Source organism: Pantherophis guttatus, chromosome 2, assembly GCF_059756535.1.
Source record: "Pantherophis guttatus breed Tessera chromosome 2, ASM5975653v1, whole genome shotgun sequence".
Lineage (NCBI taxonomy): Eukaryota > Metazoa > Chordata > Lepidosauria > Squamata > Colubridae > Pantherophis > Pantherophis guttatus.
The window spans coordinates 114,682,072-114,691,221 of NC_142064.1; positions in this window are offsets into that span (position 1 = coordinate 114,682,072).

Below are 9,150 nucleotides of genomic sequence, written 5' to 3' on the forward strand. Positions count from 1 at the left end.
AGCTGTTTCAAGGTCACACCAAAAGAATGATGAACCAGTGAGTGCTCGAAAACAAGGACCATTTCCCAAACAATGTATTACAACCTAAATTGGACATTGAGATCTGACCTGAGGGGTTGGCCAGGAACCAGGGCAAGTTAACTTCACCTTTTGCATGCAAAAAATTCAGTTTTGCTTCCTGTTTAATCTCTATGGCTTTAGTAAAGTATACTTTTGTCTAACTATAGGCCAAGAGTCTTTCTTTCCTAACAAGCCAAGGTGGGATGGTTGACACTTGCTTTATGTCTACAGGGAGTCCTTCACTTATGACCAGTCACGTAGCGATAAGGGAAGTGAAATGTCAACATTTCTCTGCTGCTGATAACCATCCAGCAGCCCTGTTTCACTCTATAATAGAGTATAGAGTGTAGGGGCCCCCACAATGTCTGTTGGGCCACTGTGAAGGTTACTTAAACTATCTGATGGATATAGTTACTCTTGCTCTACCTTTGACTCTAACTGGACCCAGCAGGCCGAGTTGCATTGGGTGAGATCTGGTGGTGTGATCTGGGATGAGTTTAAAATGATGACTTCTCTGTGCTGTTAGTTTGGCCACCTGTTTGTAGATCTGGGTCCCTCTTGGATTATGAAAGCAGCCAGGGAGGTGATCCACAGTTAGACCTATACAGTAGTATCAGCCTGTTTGTTGGAGAAGGTGGTATTACCCGTCTTGAAAAAGGCAGTGATGTGCCCCCTCTTTAAGAGGCCACCTTCCCTTTTTGGGGAAGGTTGTTGAGAAGATGGTCAGTCTGCAACTGATGAGAACTCTGGAGGAAACAAATTATTTAGATGCATTTCAATCAGGTTTCAAGCTAGGACTTAGTATTGTGAAAGTTTGGTCATGGAGGTTGACAAACTGTGGCAGAGCTGGGATGGCAGTCATACATCTGTCCTTGTATTCCTTGATCTCTTTATCACTTTTAATACTGTTGACCATGGTATCATTCTGAGCCAGCTCCATGAGTTGGGGATTGGGGGCATCATTGTGGTAATTCTCCTTGTTTCTCTGAGACTGGCTCCAGTTGGTTTGGTTGGCAGAGATAGTCTCCAAGGTCCCTAATTTGTGGGGTGCTTCAGGATTCTATTCACTTTTTCCTCCTTTTCAGCATTACATGAAACCACTGAATGAGGTCATCCACTAGTTTGAGGATACCCAAATTACACAATACCCAATTATATATCAATTAATTTATGATACCCAATTATAATTGACTTTGATGTAATTGATATGAGAATGACCTTGGGAAAAGACTGCAGCCAGGGCAATAGTCAGATAAGAGGCAGCTTAGCCCACAACAGGAATTGGGGCATGGCAAATCTCAGAAGGGACTCTCCCTAATTTTTTGGGTTGCAAAGGTGTCAAGGAAGAAATGTACTTTCAGAATTGCATGATTCTGTAAATGTAACCTTACAATAAAGTAAAATTAATTCATCTAATGTCTTTTGGGTGGACTACCTTCAAAAGGTGACATCTGGGCTAGCCAAATGAAGCTGATCATGTTTTTTCCCAGTATCTGGAGGCTATGTGAATTTAGAAGGGGAGGAACTGTCTCCAATGCAATCCCACCATGATTAGTAACTGTGAGTATTTAGACTGCCAAGATCTGTAAATACTGCAACTTTGACTTTGGATGGGGTTGCACCTCTTCATTCAAAGCTGGAACATAATTTGGGCATCTTCCTGGAGTCACTGATGAGCAAATGGCAACTATGGCCAGAAAGACTTTTACCCAGGTTTATCTGTGCACCAGCCGTTGCCCTTTCCTAAACCAGGAGGCACTTTAGACAGTCATTCATGCTTTGATCTCCTCACAGCTTGGACAATGTAATGCACTACATGGGGGTGCCCTTGTGGACTATCTGGAAACTTCAACTTGATGGTTGAAAAGCATTAATGCTTGAAAGTAGTAAAGTGGTTCAATCTTGACACTGGGGTTGCTGGGAATTAGGTGGTGCATTATTACTATTATGGTCAAATGCACAGTCAGCCCAAACTTTAGACTGTATTTGGCATTTTTGCCCACCTATCTAGTCCTTCCCAAGGACTTGGGATAGACAGATGTTGCTCTTTAATAATATTAAAAGTATAGTTGCGGGATGCAAGCTGTTCCAGGAAAGCTGCCTTTTGCAATTGACTGATGATTTTTTTTTTTTTGGTGTTGATGGTGTTCAAATGATGTTTCAGATGTTTTGGGATTGTCCTATTACTGTTGAATTATATTTGCTTTTCTATTGCCATATTCTATTTCTGTTTGCTGATCTTTTTAAGTTTTATGATTTTCTCCAGCTCTGTCTCTTCTATTCTGCTCTCTCCAGGATTTGCAATGGCTACTATCCAGACTTTTCTTATCAACAATTATTAACTCTGACATGCAGTGCGGCAGATGCTTATCTATTTGAATTCTAAAGTCCCAGAGCACCTTATCTTCATTTTCTATTACTTTGTCTATTTTGTAGTCCCAGCAGTTCTTGCCTGCAGACAAATGGTATTTCTTGCAGATCTTCCAATGTGCCATTGTTGCTACTTGTTGTTCATTGTTTGTAGTTAGTCTGTGTGATCTTCTTGCAGCAACTAACTAGTGTTACTTTGCTACTGTTTCTTCAGCTTCTTTGCAGAGACAGCATTTATTGCCTGTTGCTATCTTTTTAATTTTGGCTTTATATGTATTTGTACTTAATATCACAATTTTGATTGATATTTTATTTGTCTCTACAAATCAAATAATGGTCCAAAGTTTCTACATTTATTAAAATGTCATTTTTGCTTTTCTGGTGATCTATGCAGGCATGACATATTTAATTACCACAGAAACAAGCAAGAGGATGTGGGAAGGCCAGTGACTTTCAGCAAGTGTCTTCACACCCACTAGGTCTAGGAAAAGAAAAATATTAAGGCATAATGTACCAAACCTTCTTCCTCTTTTGTCACGGGAATCACTATTCAAAAAAGCATTTGTTACACATAACAACTGGGAAGTTCCACAACCACTCTTAAGCCACTTTCGATCATGGGATTTCCCCCCCTCTTCTTTTGGTCACCAGAATATTCTGCAAATAATTCTCACAATTCTGTAAAGAAAGATGAAGCTACAAAATCACTGAGTATCTTCAGGACCACCTTCTCTCAGTGGTTTCTGCCCTTCTAATAAGATCTGGAGGAATGACCATTCTCCAAGACTGTCATCTTAAGGAACCAAAAGGATGAAACTTTCTAGTTGGAATCTCTTCCTTTGGACCAGTGTACCCTCCAAATCAGATGGCCCTCTAGCTAGTTTTTAGGAATGCCATGAAAACATGGCTTTTCAGGGAGTCTTGGCCCAGGCATAGTTATGAACAGTACCCTCCTGATTATTGATGTCTTCTTGTATGATGTTCTGATTTTTCCTGGATTTATTAATTGAATTTAATTCTTGTGTTATTATTTATCTTCCTATTGTAAGAGCTAAGTAAGATGATGAGAATCCTACTGCAAATAGAAGTAGATTGTAGTAAAAGAAAGGAAAGATAGTACCAATACTAATGGCAACTTGGGTGTAATCTTAAAAAAAGTGGAGCACTCTTGAATACCATTAACAAAATCACCATTGGTCAATTACAAAAGGCAGCATTACTTTGAACAGCTTACATCCTGTGATGATATCTCTCACACCATAAAACATCAAGATCTACCTATCCCAGGTCCTTGGGAAGGACTTGATGGGTAGATAAAAATGCCAAATTCAGTCTGAACATCTGGCCGATTGAGCGATGAACCATAATAATTTTAATTATTATAATTTTATCCAGCTATATATGTGCGTGTGAGTTTATATAGTCAACTCCACCCAGTAAACATACCTAATACTCAGTGGTGAAATCTGAACTGGTTTACTAATGGTTCACTGGCTGCGCATGCGTGCTGTGTGCCAAATGTGTGCTGCGCACGTGCATGCACACTGCACACCATGCACCAAATGCGAGGTGCGAGCGCGCAGTGCACACCAAAAGGAGGCATGGGGTAAGTAGAACAGTGCGGGGCGGGGGGGGGTGATCAGCTGTGGCACGTGATCTTCAGAGCCTTTTTTTTTACCTTTTAAAAGCATTTTTTTACAACCTATTCGCCGAATAGGTTGTAAAAAAATGCTTTAAAAAAGTAAAAAAAAGGCTCTGATGATCGCGCTGCACAGCTGTGATCATCAGAGCCTTTTTTAATCTTTTAAAAGCATTTTTACAATACACAACAATACGCGAGCACACAATAGATACAAACTTAAAGTGAACCGCTCCAAACTCGATTGCAGAAAATACGACTTCAGCAACAGAGTGATCAATGCCTGGAATGCACTACCTGACTCTGTGGTTTCATCCCAAAACCCCCAAAATTTTAACTTTAGACTGTCTACTGTTGACCTCACCCCATTCCTAAGAGGTCTGTAAGGGGCGTGCCTACCGTCCCTGTCCTAATGTTTCCTCTATTTGTATCTATTTTATGTATCCAATCCATGCTTATACTTATATATATTACCTAATATGTTTTTGACAAATAAATAAAATAAAAATAAAATAAATAAATAAAAAAATATAATGATTCACTTTGTTCTGGCTTAGCAGAATATGTAAACCTAGCTGATACGACGATTGATGCCTTACTGTGTTGCTCAAGCTCAGCTACGTTAGTCACCATCCCACGGTTAAACAATCCAATATTAAAAATAATTCATAAATCAGGCCTACTAAATGGTAACTGTGAAGAAGAAAGAAGTCGAAGTTATGGTTTGTTACAAAAGGAACTGAAGTTCTTGTAGAAATTCTTTCTACAAATGTTTAGTCGGAGAAATTGGGAATGATGCCTATGATGCTTATGGGCGCAACTGCCTCATGATGCTAACCAGCCTCAAAAGGATATTATAAAGCTGGAAAACATGCAAGAAGGGGCAAGCAAAAATATCACAGTGTTGGAGATCTTAAAACTGGAAGTTTTTTAGACACTGAGATTGGACAACCAAAATGGTATAGAGTTTTCTGCCTGAGCAGGAGGTTGGACTAGAAGACCTCCAAGGTCCCTTCCAACTCTGTTTTTCTATTCTATTCTATTCTATTCTATTCTATTCTATTCTATTCTATTCTATTCTATTCTACTCTACTCTACTCTACTCTACTCTACTCTACTCTACTCTACTCTATTCTATTCATTTCTCTTCTGTAATTAAAACATTACAAAAAATTGAGGTTGGGAGGGAAGATATTACTTCATAAAATTCTGTCCAGTTGGGAAAGAGTAGGTAGTGTTGGAAGAAATGTCCATCTGGGTTTGGTTCCAGGTGGGAAGAAAGACACTGGAAACATGGAGGCGGATTGGAAAAATGGTTTAATGGTGGACAGGACCATGTGGTTTGTGATCCTGGGCAATCAAGCACATGGGTGTGAGACACAGAGATATATCTCCTCTCTTGGGCTTTGAACTTGCTTCCTGTTCCTGAAAAAAAAAATTCTCATTGGTTATCAGGCTCCCATGCAGGGGTAACTTTGTAGGTTGTCTTGAGTCCCAGGCTTGGTTGAATCTTGCTGGTGATGTAATGAAGGGGCTTTGGGCAATTCCTATTATGGCTTAATGGCTTTGTCCTGGTTTGGATCTTGAGTGAGAGCTAATCATATCACCCTGGAGCTGAAGGTCTTTTGTCTTGTAGATCAGCTGGCACCAAAATATCTGCTAGAGCTGAGTTTCTATGTCCCTTAAGATTCTGTTTCTCTTTTAGGGGAAATATTCTGCCTTTTTAATATTTTCTAGAATATTTCATTTTTCTAGAAGGGTGGGTGCTAACTTTCTACAACAGAATAAAATTTATGGTTCCTTTCTGGAAGACAATCAATTCAGGACAGAAGAATTTTAATTTTTTATAAATTTTTTATATATAGTACAGTGTGATTGCTAATGGAATTGTAATGCCTATTGTCTCAGGTCCTGTCAAATGGAATTAGGCACATTTCTGGGGAGAGTATCATGACAAACCAATACTGTATTTTCTTACTTATGACGAAATGAAACCAGAAGCAACCGCAATACAGAATGTCTTTGAGCTCTACTTATAAACTTCCGGAAAACCCTGAGCTGGCCACTATGAGGAAGAGGATGGTACATGATGTAATGTTTTGGCTCAATCCAGTCCAGCTTCTATTCAAAGCATCTGGTCCTTCACAACAAGTTAGATTGTCGAGACCAGGTTTTCTTTTCTATCTCCTTCTGGAAAATCTAGCCAGAATTAACTTCATATACTACTTGGTTGGTTTTCAAGGAACTCTGGCACATTTTTCTCAAAGCAAGAAAAAATATGACAAATGAAAGCAAATATACATGTCCCAGGACAATGTTGTAAGATCCAATCTGGGTAGGTCATCGGGACCAGAGGTTTAGTCTTCCACAATTTCGGACTCATGCCTATCCTCAGGGAACTTCTCTCTACAGAGTTTGTGTTTTGGGCTATTCTATGCTTCATATTTATGTGGTCCCTTCCTATTGGTTGATTTGTGTGTTGATGGCTGATAATTAGCTACTGTTTCCTTGTGCTGCCAAGTCCTCAGCTCCTACGTATTTGAAAAGCTAGTAATAAATCAGCACTCCTGTTTACTGACAAGGGACAGTTTCCCAGGCTTCTGGTGCAAAATCATATGCAAGAAAAAAATTATCCCTAGTTTGTCTAGGTTAGAATTAGTGGTGGGATACTGCCGGTTCTCTCCGGATACTACCGGGTGAACCGGTAGCGGCAACTGCGGGAGGCTCCGCCCACCCACTCGGACGTAATGCGCAACCACTGCGCATGCACAGAAGGCCATGCACAGGCATTGATGAGACATGTGCACACTCACATTTGCAAACCAGTAGGGAAGGTAAGTGAATCCCACCGCTGCTTAGAATGTGTGACTGCAGTATTGATAGCAGGGGTCTGCAACCTTGGCAACTTTAAGCCTGGAGGACTTCAACTCCCAGAATTCCGCCACTAGCTGCTGGGGAATTCTGGGAGTTGAAGCCCTCCAGGCTTAAAGTTGCCAATGTTGGAGACCCCTGCTGTATAGAATAAAATAGATAGTTTGCAAGAAATTCAAGTTTCTGCAAGTGGCCACTAGGGGGCTCTGGAACCACCGGATTTTGGAACTGATAGGTCTCTAGTTCAGATTCTACTTCGGAGCTTCCCTTGAGCTGCAACATTTCTGAAATTACTTTTGTTGCGCTGTCTATATCAACATACAGTATATATTATGGCAAATAGACTCATAGGCAGCCTGGGGAAGGGGGAGATTATATAAGATCATGAGATGAAAGAAGCCTTCATCTTTTTATAATTTTGTCTTCCAAAATCTAGAAAAGATGGAAACTATTATTACTATTAGTTCAGGACAATTGTAGAAAATCGCTCCTTGGAACATAGCTCATTAATAAGAATAGATCTGGGCTCTTTCCCTCCCATCATCTTCTAAAATCTCCAACTTGTAATAAAGATTTCAGTACTTTTTGCCATGTTTATATTAGAGAAAAAAACTTTCCCCTCAGACAGGAAAATGAATGGAAAAAAGGATGGTAGTTTGGAAGGGGACAAAAAAAGGAAGATAGCCCAAAATAACTAAACTTTTGGTGAAGGAAAAAGGAAAAAGAGAGGGGAGATTGGAAAAGAGGGGGGTAAAGAACATTTAATATTATTTTGGACACCTCCCCCATCCAGGCCTCTACTATCTCCCACAAAGATAATTTGTGAGCAAGAGGCTAAGAAGAGAAACATAGGACTATGTGCAAAATAGCAGAGCCCTGACTAACAGTGAATTATTTCAGTGAAACTGCTGGCCTTTTGTCCTTTCAAGTATCTTGTATGAGCAGGAATGAAAGCAGATGAATGCATGCTTGCATAAGTGTCTGTCTGACAACTTAATGTGTGTTAGAAATTTGTGGTTTACTTCTGCAGAAACAATTATTCAGAAATTGTACATAAGATTTTTACATAATTTGCTTATCAGGAACATAACACAGCCGAACCCTAACAAGTTCCCAGACCACCAATGGAGTAAACGCTCTTTATATCAAATAGAAATTTATGGAATTGAATGCAGGGAATAATTGTTTTGGAATTAATTATTTTGTTGGGTACATTCACTCACGATAAATAACCAATGAAGTTGTCAGTCTATTGACAATGCAATGCATGGTACTAGGAGTTCAATTTAAATGTAATAGTAATAATAGTAAAATGAATTTAAAAGGGGGGGGGGTTGAAATGAACATGATATTGTTGTCTAGGTTCGTGAAATACAGTTACATGGTAAAGTCCTGTGACCGTCTTTCATGCGATTTAATTTTACATATTCCAGTCTCCCTATGAAGTTGCAATTAAAAAGAAAACAGTTCCTGTTTTGCTTCTTATTGATGGGTTCCCAGGACAGCATATCTGTGATTGAGATCTGTTTTCAGTATGTGTATCCTTGGCTTGTATTCTGTTTTAAAAGAGAACATGGAAAAGAAAAAGAAGGGGGGAAAAAGCAGGGGAGATGTAAAGCAATTTGAGATGTGACCTCAGAAGAGAAAGTTGTAGGACCTGGGTGGGGGGAGGGGGGCTCACTGCAGAGTTGTTGGCAGAGACAGTCAAAGGGAACCTCTTTGGAGAGAATTGATGAGGGTTGGCAGGGAAGAGAGTTGCTTGGTTACATTTCATTCCATAGCATAGTAAACAGTCCCTAGTATTCATGAACTTGGATGTGGTTGTTCCTAACGGTGTAAGGAAAAACTGTGGAAAAGTCACAATTAGAGAAAGGATATTAGATGGCCAGAGAGGGAGGCAGGACATCCCCTAGAGCTCCCACTAACAAGTATCATTGTTACCTGAATGATTTTTTCCAGTTATTGGGAGAAAGCAAAATGGATTTCATGTTTCTGGTCTCTGTTTGCTTGCATGGAAATTTCCTGAGGTTTAAAGGAATGAAGTATTGTCTATGATGATAAAATTATTATGATATTTCCAAGAAATATTTTAGTCTTGTTCCATTCTTTCTATTTTAGGCAATGGATTTTGTTCAAGAGTTGTGTGTGGTCATCACCATCTGTCCATGTCTTTCACATAGCTAAAGATTGAGGGGAGCAAATTTTGAAGA